The following is a 20,980-nucleotide window of genomic DNA, read 5'->3' as shown; positions in this document are numbered from 1 at the left end:
CTGACCACTTTTTTATTGATCGAGTCATTGGTGCTTCCTGATTTAATTTTAGCTTGTAAGTAGGAATCAGGAGGATAGAATTATGGTCAGATTTGCCAAATGGAGGGCGAGGGAGAGCTTTGTATGCGTCTCTGTGTGTGGAGTAAAGGTGGTCCAGAGTTTTTTTTCCCCTCCGCTTCCACATTTACCAGATTTCTATCAGCATGTTAAGACTGATTTAAGTTTCCCTGCATTAAAGTCCCCGGCCACTAGGAGCGCCGACTCTGGGTGAGCGTTTTCCTGTTTGCTTATGGCGGAATACAGCTCATTTAGTTCGGTCTTAGTGCCAGCATCAGTCTGTGGTGGTATGTAGACAGCTACGAAAAATACAGATGAAAACTCTCTAGGTAGATAGTGTTGTCTACAGCTTATCATGAGATACTCTACCTCAGGTGAGCAAAACCTTGAGACTTCCTTAGATATCGTGCACCAGCTGTTACTTACAAAATACATAGTCTGCCCCCCCTTGTCGTACCAGACGCCGCTGTTCTATCCTGCCGATACAGCGTATAACCAGCCAGCTGTATGTTGATAATGTTTTCGTTCAGCCACGACTCTGTGAAGCATAAGATATTACAGTTTTGAATGTCCCTTTGATAGATTAATCTTCCGCGTAGGTCATCGATTCTACTTTCCAAAGATTGCACGTTTGCTAGCAGAATGGAAGGTAGTCTGGGTTTATTCAATCGCCTACGAATTCTCAGTAGGCAGCCCCCCCTCCAGCCCCTTTTTATCCACCTTCTCTTCACACAAATGACAGGGATCTGGGCCTGTTCCCGGGAAAGCAGTATGTCATTCACGTCAGGCTCGTCGGACTCGTTAAAGGACACAAAGGATTCTGCCAGTTTGTGGTGAGTAATCACTGTTCTGATGTCCAGAAAATATTTTCGGTCATAAGAGTCGGTAGCAGCAACATTATGTATAAAATAAGTAAAAAAATAAGTTACAAACAACGCAAAAAAACGAACAAAAAAACATAATTGTATAGGAACACGTAAAACGTCAGCCTTCTTCTCCGGCGCCATCTAAGTTAAAAGTTGTACCCTTTATCCAAATTGGAGTTCCCCCCATTTCTTTCCAGTAGTGGGTGGCAATATAACTTTTGGGATGTAGCCCGCCTTAAAACCCCAACGAAGAAGAAGAATCAACACATTTGATACGTTGCAACACCACATCCAATCAGAATCTGTTATCCAAATTTTGGTGACGTGAAAGGGAAGCGACTGACAACAAACGTGGGGGACATCCGGAGGGGTTCTTGCTGATTGTACGAAGATTGTGACAGCCGATTAAATGGCGTCCCTTGAGAAGGTAAGAACAAGATGTACGTCAGGAGACATGCAGTATTATCATAAGGAGACGTATACTTGGAATATGTCGGAGGAATGGAGGGAAAAAGAGAGGCAGAGGAGGTCTAAGAGAGAGAGAGAGAGAGAGGAAGAGAAATGAAGGATAAATGGAAGTAAATGATTTCTTAGTATCATAGGTGGTAGGTGTGGTGAAGTTCTCGGAGCCCGAGGCTTGCACCGGGGGTCAGGATAAAGATGAGTCTGTGACAGTAGGAAGGAAGTTTTTAGAAAAAGTGGACCCTTGCCTTTTGGCTGATCCATTTGTGGTTTCAGGGTGGGTGAAGTCAGAGTTGGGTGCTGTGGAATCGGTGAGGGTAACCAGAAGTGGTCTTGTGATAATTGTTTGTGTTTCTGCTGGTCAGAGGCTCTCCGCATTAAACGAATGGGGGCAAGAAATGTGAATTGTTTTGCTCTCAAGAAAAGGGCTCCATTGAAAGGACTGATTACTGGGGTAGCAGTAAAAGTTGACCAACTGAAGGGGAAGATTCCCGGTGTTTGTGATGCTCGTCGTTTGGTGCGACGCAGACAGGGTGAAGGTGTGAAACAGAGTCATTGTGGTGAAACGGAGTCATTGTTTGTTCTTTTGAGTTTTGATGTTAAGTCTTTGGCTGACAAAGTGATGTTAGGATATATAAGTTATCCTGTACGAACTTTCGTGCCGAATACATTAAGTTACAAATCAAATCAAATTGTATTGGTTACATACACATAGTTAGCAGATGTTATTGCGAGTGTAGCAAATGCTTGTGCTTCTAGTTCTGACAGTGCAGCAATATCTAAGAAGTAATATCTAACAATTCCACAACAAATGCCTAAAACACACAAATCTAAGTAAAGGAATGGAATAAGAATATATAAATATATGGATGAGCAATGTCAGAGCGGCATAGGCTAAGGTGCAATAGATGTGTAGAATACAGTATATACATATGAGATGAGTAAAGCAAGACATGTAAATATTATTAAAGTGAGTAGTGTTCCATTTATTAAAGTGGCTAATGATTTCAAGTCTCTATGTAGGCAGCAGCCTCTCTGTGCTAGTGATGGCTGTTGAACAGTTTGATGGCCTTGAGATAGAAGCTGTTTTTCAGTCTCTCAGTCCCAGCTTTGATGCACCTGTACTGACCTTGCCTTCTGGATGGTAGTGGGGTGAACAGGTAGTCCTTGTCCTTGATTATCTTTTTGGCCTTCCTGTAACATCGGGTGCTGTAGGTGTCCTGGAGGGCAGGTAGTTTGCCCCCGGTGATGCATTGTGCAGACCGCACCACCCTCTGGAGAGCCCTGCGGTTGTGGGCGGTGCAGTTGCCGTACCAGGCAGTGATACAGCCCAACAGGATGCTCTCAGTTATGCATCTGTAATATTTTGTGAGGGTTTTAGGTGACAAGCCAAATTTCTTCAGCCTCCTGAGGTTGAAGAGGCGCTGTTGCACCTTCTTCACTACACTGTCTGTGTGGGTGGACCATTTCAGTTTGTCAGTGATATGTACACCGAGGAACTTAACTTTCCACCTTCTCCACTGCTGTCCCGTCGATGTGGATAGGGGGGTGCTCCCTCTGCTTTTTCCTGAAGTCCACAATCATCTCCTTTGTTTTGTTGACGTTAAGTGAGAGGTTATTTTCCTGACACCAACACCTCCTCCCTGTAGGCTCTCTCGTCGTTGTTGTTGTGCCGTCTGTAAACTTGATGATTGAGTTAGAGGCGTGCATGGCCACGCAGTCATGGGTAAACAGGGAGTACAGGAGGAGGCTAGCACACACCCTTTGCGGCCCCAGTGTTGAGGATCAGCGATGTGAAAATGTTATTTCCTACCTTCAGGACCCAATTGCACAGGGCTGGGTTAAGACCCAGGGCCTCAAGCTTAATGATGAGCTTGGAGGGTACTATGATGTTGAATGCTGAGCTATAGTCAATGAACAGCATTCTTATGTAGGTATTCCTCTTGTCCAGACGGGACAGGGCAGTGTGCAGGCGATTGCATCGCCTGTGGACCTATTGGGACGGTAAGCAAATTGAAGTGGGTCTTGGGTGACAGGTAGGTGGAGGTGATATGATCCTTGACTAGTCTCTCAAAGCACTTCATGATGACAGAAGGGAGTGCTACAGGGTGATAGTCATTTAGTTCAGTTACCTTTGCATTCCTGGGTACAGGAACAATGGTGGCCATCTTGAAGCATGTGAGGAAAGATTGAATATGTCCGTAAACACACCAGCCAGCTGGTCTGCGCATGCTCTGAGGATGCGGCTAGGGATGCCTGCAGACTTGCGAGGGTTAAAATGTTTAAATGTCTTACTCACGTCGGCCACGGAGAAGGAGAGCCCACAGTCCTTGGTAGTGGGCCGCATTGGTGGCACTGTATTATCCTCAAAGCAGGCAAAGGTGTTTAGTTTGTCTGGAAGCAAGATGTCGGTGTCCGCGACGTGGCTGGTTTTCTTTTTGTAGTCCGTGATTGTCTGTAGACCCTGCCACATACGTCTCGTGTCTGAGCCGTTGAATTGCGACTCCACTTTGTCTCTATACTGACATTTTGCTTGTTTGATTGCCTTGCGGAGTGAATGACTACTCTGTTTGTATTCTGCCATATTCCTAGTCGCCTTGCCAAGGTTAAATGCGGGGGTATGCCCTTTCAGTTTTGCGCGAATGCTGCCATCTGTCAGTGGTTACAACATCTCCTATACACTTCCTTATGAACTCACTCACCCCATCAGCATATATGTCAATATTATTCTCTGAGGCTACCCGGAAATTATCCCAGTCCACCTGATCAAAACAATCTTGAAGCGTGGATTCCGATTGGTCAGACCAGCATTGAATAGTCCTTAGCACAGGCTCTTCCTGTTTGAATTTCTGCCTATAGGAAGGGAGGAGCAAAATGGTGTCGTGGTCAGATTTGCCAAAAGGAGGACGGTGGAGGGCCTTGTATGCATCGTGGAAGTTAGAGTAACAATGGTCCAGTGTTTTTCCAGCGCGAGTGTTAGTCGATATGCTGATAGAATTTAGGTAGCCTTTTCCTGAAATTTGCTTTAATAAAATCCCCAGCTACAATAAACGCACCCTCAGGATATATGGTTTCCAGTTTGCATCCAGTTCCTTGAGGGCCGTCATGGTTTCAGCTTGAGGGGGGATATACACGGCTGTGACAGTAACCGAAGAGAATTCTCATGGGAGATAATACGGACGGCATTTGATTGTGAGGAATTCTAGGTCAGGTCAACAAAAGGACTTGAGTTCCTGTATGTTATTACAATTACACCATGAGTCGTTAATCATGAAACATACACCCCCGCCCTTCTTCTGGGAGAGATGTTTATTCCTACTCCAACTGTAGGAAGCGCGCCGAAAATTTCACGGCGAAAAGTCAAAAGAAGTTCTATTTACGTTAGTTCAAGCATGTCAAACGTTGTATAGCATCAATCTTCAGGGCCTTTAACTTAGAACTTTAACTTAGAACTTCAATAATATTCCAACCGGACGATTCCAGTGTCTTGAAAAACGTTCTGGAACACAGCTAACTCTCACGTGAACGCGCGCCAATGAACTCATTTGCTTTCCTGAGTCAGCAACTTCTAACTTCCTCTGTTTGCTCTCTGTTCATCATAGACGCCTCAAACAACTTTCTAAAGACTGTTGACATCTATTGGAAGCCTTAGGAAATGCAAAATGAACCCTAAGTCACTGTGTGTTCGATAGGCAATGACTTGAAAGGACTACAAGCACAAGACTTCCCACTTCCTGGTTAGATTTTTCTCAGGTTTTTGCCTGCCATATGAGTTCTGTTATACTCACAGACACCATTCAAACAGTTTTAGAAACTTCAGAGTGTTTTCTATCCAAATATACTAATAATATGCATATTCTAGTTCCTGGGCCCGAGTAGTAGGCCGTTTAATTTGGGTACGTTTTTCATCCGGCCGTGAAAATACTGCCCCCTACCCTAGCCCTCTGTCTCGCTACAGGTGTCAAGCTTATGGGCATGTGGCAGCAGTGTGTAGGAGGGAGGTTCCTAGGTGTGAGAAGTGTGCAGAAGGGCATGAGACAAAGGAATGTGTAGCATTGGGGATAGTAGTTGTATGTGTTAATTGTAAGGGTGCCCATGGAGCTGGGGATCAAAAATGTCCCGTGCGAGAGAGGCAGATTGAGGTTTCCAGGGTTAGAGTAGTGCAGAAGTTGTCATGTGCTGAGGCAGTGAAGAAAGTAGTGGAAGATGGGTTAAGGGGGAGGGATCCTGAGAGTCGTGGTGTGAGTAGTAGATCTGTACCAGTACATAGGGACAGGCCAACAAGTGATATGTTTCTGTCTATATTCCTGGATTAACCAAAAGGATGATCTTGTACAGTATTTTCGCTGTATTGAATGAGTCTTGTATAGCGATTAATGCAGGAAAAGCATTCAGAATCAGAATAGGGCTTTTCAACATTCAGTATCCTCTCCTTTTCCACAGCCATCAGAATCATAATAGACTTTATTTTAGTGGTTCTTCCCACTCTGTATTAGCCACCTGTTCCCAGGTGTGATTAATAACCTTACTCCTCTCTATCTCTCAGTGGAGTTATCCCTGCTCTTCCCAAACCAACTGATCCTGGGCCTGGAGATCTGTGTCAGATTAGGTCCAAGAACGTATCCGCTCCCTGCATGCTGCAGCTACCGGAACATTTCCTGCCTACGGAGCAACGCCATGAGGTACCTGCCCAACTTCTTCTCCAAGGGACAGGTATTTAACTGTTTTCCCCTCCACTGTTCCACTTTTTTGTCTCCTTTTTCCCCTCTTTCTTTTTTGTGTGAAGTGTATTGTAACAAAATAGTTTTTTTTATACACTTCAATGTTGATGATGAGGTAGCCAAAGACAGTCTAAGGTTGTCACCCACATAACAGTTCTGCTTTGTATTTATTGTGTTTATATTTATTTGTAGACACGTCTGTCAAACATCTCACCTCTAAATAATACAGCACTTGATCCCTTCAGCAAGTTTTCTAAATGTTTTGATTCCTGGTGATGAGGCTCAAATTCAAATGGTGTTTGCTACAATTTTGTACAGCTTTCTGACCATTGGGCATTGAGGGTATGTGAAGTTATCCACCTTAGTAATGATTAAATAACGTGTCGTTCCTTCCTATCAACCACAATATAAATATTTCTGTAAATCACAAGATAGTGGATACAAACAGAGTGAAAGAGGCGAACTGAGACGGATAACTCGGCCCAAAATGTGTCTTCTCCAATAGGTGGCGTTCTTTCTTTTTTTTTCGTTTACCAAGCTTACCATGGAGGTCAATGAGAGTGTTGAATTTGGTCCAAAAAAATGTAATGACTTATTTGCTACGTGATTATTATTTGGTCGGATAGAAGTTTTGTAATGCTTAGGTTGTACTGATACAAGTAGGATACATGATATCCCGGAAAAAAAACACTTAATTCCGGAGTTGCGCTATCTGGTATCCTTGGGATGTCCCTACCCTAAACCGTAACTCCAACCGGTACCTTAACCATTTCCAACTTCAATGGGGTACGGACGTCCAAAGGATGCCGGATAGCACACGCTTAGCTGCCCTCTCATTCACTAGAATGGTCCCACCTGATCTTGCCTCCCCCGGACTGCTTTCCATTTTGAAGACATTTATTTTCATTGTTAGAGTGGCCAATGGCGTATCTGGTCAATATAATGGAACATCTGTGATATAAAATATGTTCATAACCTTACAGTGAGTAAAATCACCCTGTCTATATCAGGTAGTTTACAACCCTCTAGTGGCAACAATAGGAAGTGTTTGATCAGCACCAACAGGGACCAACGTGACCAGTACAGCAGCTTGGTTCTTATCTCTATAACCGGAGAGTAACAATAGATAATGATTTCCAACCCTTATGTCACAACACAGAGATTTTAGCCTCAAATGAATCATTTGTATTTTGGGTAAATCCAGGATTTTTCAACAAAGGAGACACCGTGCCAGTGACCACATCAGGCGTTACATCAGCTGAGTATAGGACCATACACTAATCAGTATTTTACAGCCGACTAGTGGAGGGTTTATCCTTTCAATTTTGTATTTGTATTTATTATGGATCCTCACTAGCTGCTGCCAATGCAGCAGCTACTCTTCCTGGGGTCCAGCAAAATGAAGGCACACTTTCACAACACACTGTGTGCCCTCAGGCCCCTACTCCACCACTAGCACATATCCACAGTACAAAATCCATGTGTACGTGTGTGTATAGTGCACATGTTATCGTGTGTGTGTATGCATGTGTCTGTGCCTATGTTTGTGTTGCTTCACAGTCCCCGCTGTTCCGTAAGGTGTATTTTCATCAGTTTCTTTAAATACAATTTTACTGCTGGCATGAGTTACTTGATGTGGAATAGAGTTCCATGTAGTCATTGCTCTATGTAGTACTGTGCACCTCCCATAGTCTGTTCTGGACTTGGGGAATGTGAAGAGACCTCTTGTGGCATGTCCTGTGGGGTATGCATGGGTGTCCGAGCTGTGCGCCAGCAGTTCAAACAGACAGCTCGGTGCATTCAACATGTCAATACCTCATAAAAACTGGTAGTGATGAAGTCAATCTCTCCTCCACTTTGAGCCAGGAGAGATTGACATGCATATTATTAATATTAGCTCTCTGTGTACATCCAAGGGCCAGCTGTGATGCCCTGTTCTGAGCCAATTGCAATTTTTCTAAGTCTTTTTTTGTGGCACCTGACCACACGACTGAACAATAGTCCAGGTACGACAAAACTAGGGCATGTTGGACCTGCCTTGTTGACATTGTTGTTAAGAAGGCAGAGCAGCTCTTTATTATTGATATACTTCTCCCCCATCTTAGCTACTGTCGTATCAATATGTTTTGACCATGACAGTTTACAATCCAGGGGTTACTCCAAGCAGTTTAGTCACCTCAACTTGCTCAATTTCCACATTATTTATTACAAGATTTAGTTGAGGTTTAGGGTTTTGTGAATGATTTGTCCCAAATACAATGCTTTTAGTTTTTGAAATATTTAGGACTAACTTATTCCTTTCCACCCACTGGAATTCGTGATTCTACCTGGATTATGTTGGAAAGGCTTCCATTAAAGAACACTCTCTGTGTTCTGTTAGACAGGTAACTCTTTATCCACAATATAGCAGGGGGTGTAATGCCATAACAAGTTTTTCCAGCAGCAAATTATGATCAATAATGTCAAAAGCCACACTGAAGTCTAACAAAACAGCCCCCACAATCGTTTTATCATCAATTTCTCTAGTCAGTCATTTGTGTAAGTGGTGTGCTTGTTGAATGTCCTTCCCTATAAGCATGCTGAAAGTTTGTCAATTTGTTTCCTATAAAATAGCATTGTATCTGGTCAAACACAATTTTTTCCAAAAGTTTACTAAGGGTTGGTAACAGGCTGTTTGGTCGGCTATTTGAGCCACTAAAGAGGACTTTACTATTCTTGCTTAGCGGAATTGACATTTGCTTCCCTCCAAGCCTGGGTGCACACACATTCTAGTAGGCTTAAATTGAAAATACGGCAAATAGGAGTGGCAATATCGTCCGCTATTATCCTCAGTAATTTTCCATCCAAGTTGTCAGAACACAGTGGCTTGTCATTGTTGATAGACACCAATAACTTTCTCACCTCTTCCACACTCACTTTACAGAATGCAAAATTACAATTCTTGTCATTCTTTGTTTCATAGTGTAGTTTCTTCTTCTTTTTATTCAGTTTAGTCACATGATTTCCTAATTTGCAATACGTTAGCCAATCGGTTGTGTAGCCAGACTTTTTTGCCATTGCTTTTGCCTCATCCCTCTCACCCATACAATTTTTCAATTCCTCATCAATCCACATGGATTGAACTGTTTTTACAGTATTTTCTTAATAGGTGCATGCTTATTAGTAACTGGAATAAGCAATTTCATAAATGTGTCAGGTGCAGTGTCTGTTTGCTCCTCTTTACACACAATCAAATATTTTTTACATCAACAACATAGGGCGAGTAACCTAAATTAGATTGAATCAAACTTTATGCATTTAAAATCGCAACACACTTTACAGGGAAAACCAATCAAATGGAAAAAGTAAAAGCAAACAAGAAATTATAAAACGTCTCATTTTCTTTCAACTTCTTGCATTGGAGCAAAGCTCCTAGGCTGAATTTGAACAGATGCATTGACATGATGACATATGAAAAGAGACAGAGTAGGCAGTGGAAATTTCACTCATGACATGCTATAGTGTATTGCTGTCCTAAGAGGGAGTCATTCTGAGTGTGGGCTCCTGGGGCTGACAACTGAAAGCGATGCAAAAAGTGTCTGTCGACTTGACTCGCTTACAAGTGTTAATAAAGTTTCGGAGCACCACAAATATCCAGACAATGATGTCATTAAGACCTGCCCATTTTGTGCCGAGGATTAGGTGTTTTGGAAAAACACACAGACCGACTAACACACTTAAATACACTTTCAGTCATACGGACACACATTAACGGGAGCCCCTGAGTGATATTTGTGCACCCACACGCATGATGTAAGTGTGGGTATAAACGGCGCTATACTCCCCAATATGTCGTCGTTCTTTTTTTCCTCTGTGCCAGAGCACTAATTAAAGTGTGAAGTTTTTTCCACCTTGTGAAGTGTGGCCCAGTCGAAACCCCCCTGGGGCAACGGCAGTCCCCCATGATTATCCCCCTGTTTTTCTGTCTTTAGTTATTTCAACTAATAAAAAAAGAGTGAACTGGAACAGTTTTACTAATAGTAGTAAGTTGTGTACACCTTGTCAACGAGAAGGACTTTATTTTAATAAAAATCCCTTAGAGAATTTCCACCTTTACATCCCGGGCTGCCTGACAACTGACACCAACATATTATGAGAACTACATAGCGCTAACTCATTTCACAAATATAATAATCCTTGATAGACTGGTTTGAATAATAACCACATTGATACAAGAGAATATTTAGCGGCATAGTTTTCTTGCTTTCACAGTAAAAGAAGTACCAGAGGAAGCAACAGCAGGAGGAATTTGTTTCATAGATCTGTGGCCTCAGTCTGTCTAGTCGTGTCTGCGTTGTGATCTATTTGTTTTGTTGATTTCTCTCCTCAGCTCAGGAAGATGTTTTTCCTGAGCCGCACTTCAAGAAGACCAAGCGGCAGTAGCGGATCGTCAGTCCCACTCTGTTGGCGGGGTACGCCTACACACTGAGAGAAGAGGTAAGGATGGAGCACAGCGTATGGGGGGGGGGGGGGTTCATCAAGGGAACCCAAAGACAGCAGTTGTGGGACAGCAAGACATATGATACATATGAGAGAACAGTACTGGCTACATTGCGTACATGGAGAGAAACAAGGAGAGACTGCGGATTGAGAGAACAATGGGAGGCTTGTGCATGTGGGATCTTAATCTGCTCACATGTGCGTGGGTGTGTCTGTAGGCGCTACCTGCACACTCAGCAGCACTGACACAGGACCCATGCCAGACCCTGATCTCCTCTGGGGGGGAGGAGAGGAGAGCGGTCTAGAGAATTTTCCACTATGGCAGTTTAGACTGCAAAATCGATCTGCCCAGAACACACATGCACACACCTCCGTCACACACACCCTCCCCCCGCCTCCACACCTCCCCATTTCCTGGCCTCAATGTGAACACAACATTACTGAGCTAACACACAGCTGCTATGCTAATCTGTGCCATCGCTGTGTTTTCCAAGAAAGCCCTGTTCAAATGACACTATCTCTCCGCAATCCAATGTAAACTACAATGACACAGGTGATAAACCTCTATGTTGGTTTTGGGCTATATCTGTCCATTTGGGGGGGGGGGGGGGAGAGAAACCTTTGCTCTTCAAAGCATTTAAAGCCACCACACCAAGGCATGTTTTGTGAAAAATGTTGAAAGATCATAGGAAAATGGGAGATCAGGGTCAAATGTATTAGTGCACACGGATTCATTAGTGCAACTTCTTATTGGACAGGTCCAGGTAGTCCCTCCCTGTTTTGGTTCACTATCTCGGCATGTAAACTGGTGCTATGGCATTTTGCATCCTTTGTGCCAGGTTTGGCAATTTACCTGGCTAACATCAGCTCACTTGCGCTGAGGTGGGAGGGGTGGCAATATTTGAGGTATGTCTTAGCAGTAACGAGGTTGGTTATGGCATGGATTTTGACAGCAGAAGCTTAGCCTATCCAGCCATGACCAAATCTATATGCATTTTGCACACAACCTGCATGCATTCTGCGTGCCATACACACAATTTGAGGTCAAAGTACACAGGTATGAACATGGCAGAGAAATTACCCCTAAATTTAACATATAAAAATCTGAAAGTGGAATTTAGACCAGCTCAATTTAATTTAGGATCAAACATAGACTAATGTGCTGGCTACATTGTTTTATATAATGTAAGACTCTAGGTTTCAGGAAATGCCAGTTACAGGTAAAAAATAAATAAAAATGCTACCCCTTACCCAGCCTTAGGCCTACATCACTACCACCTTGTCAGAAATTCCTAGGTAAAGCCCTGATTGTACATTCAAACTTATTTATAGTTAGCTACTGAAGAGCAACTAATTACCAAGTACACATATCAGTCTGGTGTCAGGAAAATAACCTCTCCCTCCACAAAATGAAGGAGCTGACCGTGGACTACAGGAGACAGCAGAGAGAGAACGCCCCCATCCACATCTATGGGGCTGCAGTGGAGAGGGTCAAAAGTTTCACGTTTCTACATCACTGACAACCTGAAATGGTACCTTCACACAAACAGCATTGTGAAGGCGGCGCACCAGCGCCTCTTCAACCTAAGGAGGCTGAAGAAATTTGGACTCTCTTAAACTTCTACAGATGCACCATTGAAAGCATCCTGTTGGGCTGTATCACGGCCTGGTACGACAATTGCACCGTCCGCAACCACAGGGCTCTCCAGAGGGTGGTGCGGTCAGCCCAAAGCATCACCGGGGGCACACTGCTTGCCCTCAAGGACATCTACAGCACCCGGTGTCACAGGAAGTCCAAGAAGATCAACGACCTCAGCCACCCGAGCCACAGCCTGTTCACCCCGCTACCATCTACAAGGCGGAGACAGTACAGGTGCATCAAAGCTGGGACCGAGAGACTGAGAAACAGCTTCTATCTCCAGGCCATCAGACTGTTAAACAGTCACCACTAGCCTTAGTCACTGTTCTAGCTGGTTACCACCCAGCACTCTACTCTGCACAATAGACTTTTCTATTCATATACTGTCCATACACATCATTAAATGTATAATATATTTATATACGGTACCAGTCAAAGGTTTGGACACACCGACTCATTCAAGGGTTTTTCTTTATTTTTACTATTTTCTACATTATAGAATAATCATGAAGACATCAATACTATAAAATAACAGACATGGAATTATGTAGTAACCAAGAAAGTGTTAAACAAATCAAAAATATATTTTACATTATTCAAGGTAGCCACCCTTTGCTTTGACAGCTTTGCACACTCTTGGCATTCTCTGAATCCAGCTTCATGAGGAATGCTTTTCCAACAGTCTTGAAGGAGTTCCCGCATATGCTGAGCACTTGTTGGCTGCTTTTCCTTCACTCTGCGGACAACTCATCCCAAACCATCTCAATTGGGTTGAGGTTGGGTGATTGTGGAGGCCAGGTCATCTGATGCAGCACTCCATCACTCTTCTTCTTGCCTGGAGATGTGTTTTGGGTCATTGTCCTGTTGAAAAACAAATGATAGTCCCATTAAGCGCAAACCAGATGGGATGGCATATCGCTGCAGAATGCTGTGGTAGCCATGCTGGTTAAGAGTGCCTTGAATTCCAAATGTCACCAGCAAAGCACACACACCATCACACCTCCTCCATGCTTCATGGGAACCACACATACGGAGATCATCCGTTCACCTACTCTGCGTCTCACAAAGACATGGTGGTTGGAACTAAAAATCTCAAATTTAGACTCCAGACAAAAGGACAGGCTTCCACCGGTCTAATGTCCATTGCTCGTGTTTCTTGGCCCAAGCAAGTCTCTCCTTCTTATTGGTGTCCTTTAGTAGTGGTTTCTTTGCAGCAATTTGACCATAAAGTCTCCTCTGAACAGTTGATGTTGAGTTGTCTCTTTCTTGAACTCTGACGCATTTATGTGGACTGCAATCTGAGGTGCAGTTATCTCTAATTAACTTATCCTCTGCAGCAGAGGTAACGCTGGGTCTTCCTTTGCTGTGGCGGTCCTCATGAGAGCCAGTTTCATCATAGCGCTTGATGGTTTTTGCAACTACACAAAGTTCTTGAAATGTTCTGGATTGACTGACCTTCATGTCTTAAAGTAATGATGGACTATCGCTTCTCTTTGCCTTTTTGAGCTGCTCTTGCCATAATATGGACTTGGTCTTTTACCAAATAGGGCTATCTTCTGTATAGCACCCCTACCTTGTCACAACACGACTGATTGGCTCAAACGCATTAAGAAGTAAAGAAATTCCACAAATGTACTTTTAACAAGGCAATTGTTAATTGAAATGCATTCCAGGTGACTACCTCATGAAGCTGGTTGAGAGAATGCCAAGGGTAGGCAAATCTGTCATCAAGATAAAGGGTGGCTACTTTGAAGAGTCTCAAATATAAAATATACCTTTTTGGTTACTACATGATTTCATAGTTTTGATGTCTTCACTATTATTCTACAATGTAGAAAATAGTAAAAATAAAGAAAAAGTCAATGAGTAGGCATGTCCAAACTTTTCACTGGTTATCACATCCTGACCATAGAGTGCTCGTATTTTTCTATGGTAAAGTAGGATAGGGCGTGACTGGGGGGCTTTGTCTACTTTATTTATTTCTATGTTTGGTTCTAGTTTCTTTTTTCTATGTTGGGTTTTTTGTCTAGTTTACATTTTCTATGTTGTGTTCTAGGTTCTTTTTTCTAGGTTGGGGTTTTCGTATGATTCCCAATTAGAGGCAGCTGGTCATCGTTGTCTCTAATTGGGGATCATATTTAAGTTGTTGTTTTTCCCACTAGTGTTTGTGGGAGATTATTTTGAGTTTATGCATGTAGCACTTCTTCGTCACGGTTTGTTGTTTTGTTTATAGTTTATTGTCTGTCTTGCATAGTTTCACATAGAAATAAAGATGTGGAACGATATGCACACTGCGCCTTGGTCTCTTTCATACGACACACGTGACACTGGTACTGTACATGATGAGATTCTTTTCATTTGTCAAACGGCAGCCAAGCATCACTCATCATGTCACCAAAATAAAACCCTCATTATTTATTTGAAAGGAGCATCAAGCTCATCACTGTGCACATTCATCTTCCTGTGAAGTTCATCATAAATTATTTAATCTGTAGCCTAATAAACTGCATACTTTCCCAAGTCGTAGTGGGAGGACCACACAACATATCATCGCGTGACTCGAAGTTTACTTTGATATGATGGTTATTATATCCATATATGTGCGTAAAGGTGTTTCCTCCACCATTTCTCGCATAATTCATTTTACAGACTCAAAGATCCCACCTTGTCTAGCGTATTTTATTTAGTCAACATTTGGAAAGTTTACCGACAAATTTGCTGTTTCCATCAGGCCTGTAAGTGACTTTTTTTTTTATCCGACGTACTTTACTCGCATACAACTGTTTGATGGAAACCGGGTTACTGAAGGCAGTTTTTGGTCCTTCCCAGTGCATTCGCCAAGACTATCAATAAAGGGTTTGGCTTGTGAGACTGCTTTGAAATACATCTTAATCACCAACGCTTTATTAAAAGATAACGTTTGGGAGCAGCAAAACAGTGAGCGGACATCACCTTTTTTATCTGTATATTGTACATTATTTTAGCCGGCTATTTTGGATGTGCTTAAAACCCACTCCATGTAGGCTACGTGTCCATATGCCCATCATTGAACCAGAGACGAGATGTTGCTGGTGACTCGTATTTTGAAATATTTCAGATATTTTTCTGTAACAATTGTTTCATTGGATAAAAATATATATTTTATTGTCACATACACCGGATAGGTGTGTTGTTTTTCAGGGTCAACCATTGTAGTACCCCGCTCCTGGAGCAAATTGGGGTTAAGTGCCTTGCTCAAGGGCATATCGACCGATTAAAAAAATAAAATTCACCTTGGGTATTCGAACCAGCAACCTTTTAATTACTGGCCCAACGCGCTTATGCGCTAGGCTACCTGCCACCACAATTACAAACCTGGCCATGAATTAGCCAAGTAGCCTATCCATAGAAGATTTCTAAATGGTCAACTTTGGAGGCTTTTGTCATCATGCTTTTGCGTGATTGACAATTCACATAGGCCTACCTACCTACTTCATTTTGCTTGTATCCATTCCCATTTCTAAAGAGCGACTTGTCCAGTTACGAAGGATGCACTCCTCCTAACATATTCAAATTATTCAGTCCTATAATGCCATATCAACGGTGGATAGGCCTATATCTTGTTTACTGCGAATGTGCCTCACACATACACAATACATTACATTTTAAGGGGAGCCTAGTATTTTTTATGTGACTTATTTTTGTATGCGTAAAGACATGTATGGCCTATACTCGTTGAAACAATTACAACAATGTTGACTGCCAACACTCCAAACATATTTAGCAAAACGGGATGTATTTTACTGTTGCTATTATTTGTTACTGTAACCTATGCTGTTTTATAGTTTTTCCTCAATCGCGTAAAAGCATTTTTTTTGGAACAATGTTGTCGATTTACAAGAGTTCACAAGACACACAGTAACTCGGTGGCCTTTAGCAAATTAGTAAATGCATTTTTGTGTAGTTGCCTTCTCAAAACATTAATACATTAATGAAAAATATATTATACCGTCAAAATTGCAAATACATTCATTTAAAGAACACGACTGCCTGCAAAAAGATTAACACAACCATACTTATCACTTGAGTCCAAGCAGACAAAACAGAAAGGTAGTATTCAAAAATATTCAATATTCAAAAAAATCACAACAATTAGATAATCCCATCACCTAAATCTTGGCATATGTTGTACATGGTACAACTGTTGTTGTACCTCTCTGACCCTACGAGGGAAAACAAATGTCCTTGGTTATCTTACAAACCAGTTCTACCACAAGGGCCATAGTCCTATCCCCTCCTCTTTCGGCCCTTAATTAACAAACGGGGATCGAGGGGGGTCAAACTAGACACTTTTTTATGATTAGCATGTGTTACACAGAATTAGTCAACCAGACATCCTGGCACCAAATGTGCAGATTTTAAGGAAGGGGGAGAAGAGAGGAATATTTAGCCTGATGCCTCTTTTGTTCTAAGGAGGGAAATGGCACCAAACACAACGTGGGCCATTTCACCAGTTTTCAAAAAAATGTCTCAAAATGAATGACTCACCACACTGTTGTTCCTATATTATTAAAAGTGTAAAAGTGTATTTCACTATAACATAAAATGTATGTATCTTATTCCAGTCATGTTTAGAATCTATGGGCTCCTTATCACCTTTCAGGAACTAATAACTGTTTTTCTATATAGTAGGGACTTATTGTGTACATTCACAAGCCAATCTCAGGTTTTATTCCAATATTGGCATGCCATATGCTTAACTGTACCTAACTCATTTTCAATCTTAGTCTAGTAATAAAACTTTGAAGTAAATCCGTTGTTGCATTGAAGGCCTTAGTGAGCGATTGGATTCTTGAAGTCTGAGATCTCGATGACCAATTAGAATATAGTAAATTGAGTGTTGATTAAGACTATTGTTGATGGTTAATGATAACTTCTGATAGAGTTACTTCAAGGGGTCTCTCTTTAACAAAACCCATAATGATTAATTCAATTAAGTTGGATAGGATTACCAAATTAATTACACATTGAAGCCATTAATTATTCCACTAATTAATCAGTAAATTATCTTGAACATTCATAGACAAAGTTACAACACTGTAATAAACAGTATCAATATACAATGGACTAGGGCGAGAATATTCCGTGCCCTCCAGCCGAATTGGAGTTGATGACAACACAAAGACAATAACGTACACAACTGCCACACCAGTATTAAGCCATGGAACACGTTGATTGGCCAGTGAAGGGTCAAGCCCTTGTCACACCTACAACTTTTTTATGAATCAAAACCCAGCCCTTTCACACCTCCGCCAGCTATTGCCCCAATAATTCCTGCTGTGAAAATAGCAAAAAAATATTTCCGACCCACCTCTGGACTTAGTGCCAGCGCTAAGATTTACCTTTTGCATTAGGTTTATTAAAGTAGACCCCAGTATTTGTCCCCTGTCTCAAACTAGATTGATACTTAAAGTACAGACCACAGTTGGTATGATGTTTGTGTGTGTCAGTCACCTGCTGCACTATATAGGAGCGTTAAGTGACCGTTCACTCTAAAATCAAAGTTTGTCAGATGTTTAGGTCTAAAAGTGGACCTAAAACCCCAAAATGGAAAACATTTGGCACAGACTGAGCACCATATGGTGCTTGTTTTCCCCATTCCTGTGGAATTGAGTAATATATCTGTATCTACAACAGATTATGTGGGACGTGGACTCATCTCAACATTAGTCTACTTTTGGGATCTGAAAGGTTTTGACAAAGGCTTTCTGTTTACTGTTTATACTTATGAGGACATTGTGTTTAACTCGTTTTATGGGATCCTACCAGGGTTTGGTGTACACCAACACAGACATGGAGGAGCTGCATCATTGGATGGTGAAACACTTCAGTGAGCATCCACTGTTCACGTGGGTCCCTGACACAGAACTGGCATGATGACGCACACTTTAAACAGTCCTTCTCCACAATTCATAGAGATTCAGTTTTGACTGATGTGATACTGTATGTAATAATATTTGTCATATAGCAACCAACCTTGAACCCCATATAAGTAAGCCATAGAGAAATTGATCGTAACAAAAAAGTTAAACTTATGTCAGAGCTTTGCTGGATATGATTCACAAATCTTCCTACCTTCCAATTTGGAAAACATTGTTAACATACTTGCCAGTATCCATACAGTTTGTAACCCAAATATGATGAGTAGGAAACCTGGTAAGAGGCAGTCAGCAAATAGCAGGAGTAGGGTAGCGCTCTTCAGATCCTTCAAAAGTTTCCCTTTGTTTTGCAGGTTGATGATGTCATCATCAGAGGAGGGGAAGAAGGTGCAGAGGAACGGAGGGAAGAACTACCTGGTAGTTTTCCACAGGGTGGCATACTAAACTCCCAGTATTGCAAATATCAGTTGTATGTGAGATGAACTGGAACTCTCTTTGCCTTGCTGATAGGAGCACCAGCTCTCTCCTTGCAAGGACAACAAAATGGACGACCAAAATGACTGCTAGGTTTGCTCCAGGGGTGGAGCTTGGCCTGTCCGTCTTAAACGTAGTTTCTCCCTGAATGGTGGACAGGAATATGAATGGGTCTTCATTGGTCATGGGTTTAAATGGCCAGACTGAAGCATCCCACCATGATCTTTTGTGAACAGGTGCCTGATTTGGAATGATCATGATTCACCGTTAGCTAATTTGACTGCTCTCTACGGCGTCCTGAGTTGGTGATACATCTGCAATGAAGCTGTATTGATTCATTATACTTTCATGAAAGCCTTAATAAATATTTGTTTTGTCATGCATTTTTTATTTGGATCTTTGTTGTGGGATGCAATCACCTGTTCCAACCCTCTGCCAAACCTTAACTGCTGCTTTTGGTTTCTGGTTGAGCCTCCAAGGCTTTCTTTGTTCCAGCTTGATAGGGGAAGTGTTGGTTTTGGCTTAGAGACGTAGTGTTGGAGAATCCCCCCACCCCCAAAAAAGAGGAGAGCAATTGAAGAATAATGGTCATAGATGGTACAGTTTGAGGAGGTTGACTAGGAGGGCTTCAGCTAAAACTTAAAGGCTTCTTCATTTCTTATTGAAGATTTTTTTGAACCTTTTTATTTAACTAGGCGAGTCAGTTAAGAACAAATTCTTATTTCAATGACTCTCTAACCACTAGGCTACCTGCCACCCCAAGAATCTGAAAGCATCTGCATATCACAATGGATGATACAGCTAATGGTAGTCCAAAGTTTTTGCAACTGCACTCTGACAGCAAGAAGTACATTGAATGATGTGTATTGTCTGTAAATGTGTGTACTTAGGACTGCACTTGCTGTCTGAGACCTACACAAATCGGTTGGCTCTGTCCTGAGCAGGGAGAGAGGAGAATGGAGGCATCTGCCTGGAATAGTGGCTTTGTTCCAAATGGCACCTTATTTCCTACATAGTGCTCTACTTTTGACAAAAGTATTGCACTATATAGGAAATTGGGTGTCATCTGGGACACAACTAGTGGGTCCATTTAAACTTAAGTTGACCTTTGGTCCTTTCAATCCACACTGGCATATTATTCCCGAATCGTGATCAAATGTGTTCATTCAGCACAATGTGGACCATATGGTTTGATTCATGTCTGTAGAAATCCAGAAACGGGATGGTGCAGGTTTGAAATGTTCCCTTTTCTACAGCTGCAGGCAGTGTTGGCTAGAAACAGGACAGCACTCGCCTCGATAGTGGAACCCCACAGTCAGGAAACCAGGGATGGATACAGTCTGAAACCTCAGGATCTCTCTTACACACACACACATACCGAGTTTTAAAAAATCCCCCGAAACTCAAAAGGAACCATTGTCTGTTTGACAATCTGTTCATTGTGTATATTCGTTGGGGGCAAAGTCGGGCACGAGGGGTGAATGCCAGGAGTGCATGAGCACACCAGCTCTAAGCAAACAACGGAGACTCATCAGTAGAACTCTGCAAAAGTATGTAGTTGAAAGCACAGTGGGTCAGCATGATTATGTAGTTGAGTGTAAATGACAGTTTTTCAGCACTTTGGATGCCGTGCTGGGGGAAATGTCATCATGATTTTAGCTAGGGAAATAGTCAACGGGTGGAGGCTCTATGTGCCATGGATCCCGAGAGCCCAGACATTTTGGATGTGAACTAGGTCAGGCCATTGTTGGATCTAAACAAAACTAAACCAGTGGAAGCAGAGTTTATTGTGGCTCTCACATTCTTGCGAAGTGAAATCGCAACCATAGCCAGCAACAACAAATGGACCCCACTCAGTGTTTTTCAAAGATACTGTGGTATATTAACAAGCCAAGACACAGCCATGCTGTTTAGCGTCAAGTTTAATAACAGAATGAATTTGCGTGCATTCCCATAATGTACTTTGACCTGACTAAGGTACGGCATCCTGCTCATACCAATATTACTATTAACCCTATAATGTAATACCATAATTAAACCATGTAGTTATTATAGGCTAATACACTACATCCCCATTTTAGTCTTGATAACAAATAATTCCCGGCAAATGCTTCTACTGTACTGTAAACAACTAAAATAGCATTTGTTTTAAACCTGTAACATTTCAATGTGTCATCAAAAATGAACAGTTTGACAACATGTTTCTTTTTTACAACTGTCTTTTTCACAGATTTGTTTTCATCACAAGTAATTTTTTTCAGTCTCTTATCAGTGTGTAAAAGTCTTTAACCGTGTGTGTTTCAGACTGTAACGTTGGTGTGGTCTGATGACCCTGTGAGACTGACGTGGACTTTTACCTGTACA

The 20,980-nt window shown here is 42.0% G+C and overlaps 1 pseudogene; it reads left to right on the top strand.

Moving 5' to 3' along the window:
- The first annotated feature begins 1,332 nt into the window (after positions 1-1,332).
- Positions 1,333-19,036, top strand: LOC106565497 (tRNA (guanine-N(7)-)-methyltransferase B-like; annotated as a pseudogene).
- The last annotated feature ends 1,944 nt before the right edge of the window (positions 19,037-20,980 follow it).

This window comes from Salmo salar, chromosome 12 (genome assembly GCF_965601325.2).
Source record: "Salmo salar chromosome 12, fSalSal1, whole genome shotgun sequence".
Classification (NCBI taxonomy): Eukaryota; Metazoa; Chordata; class Actinopteri; order Salmoniformes; family Salmonidae; genus Salmo; species Salmo salar.
This window is presented reverse-complemented; position numbering and strand designations above follow the sequence as displayed.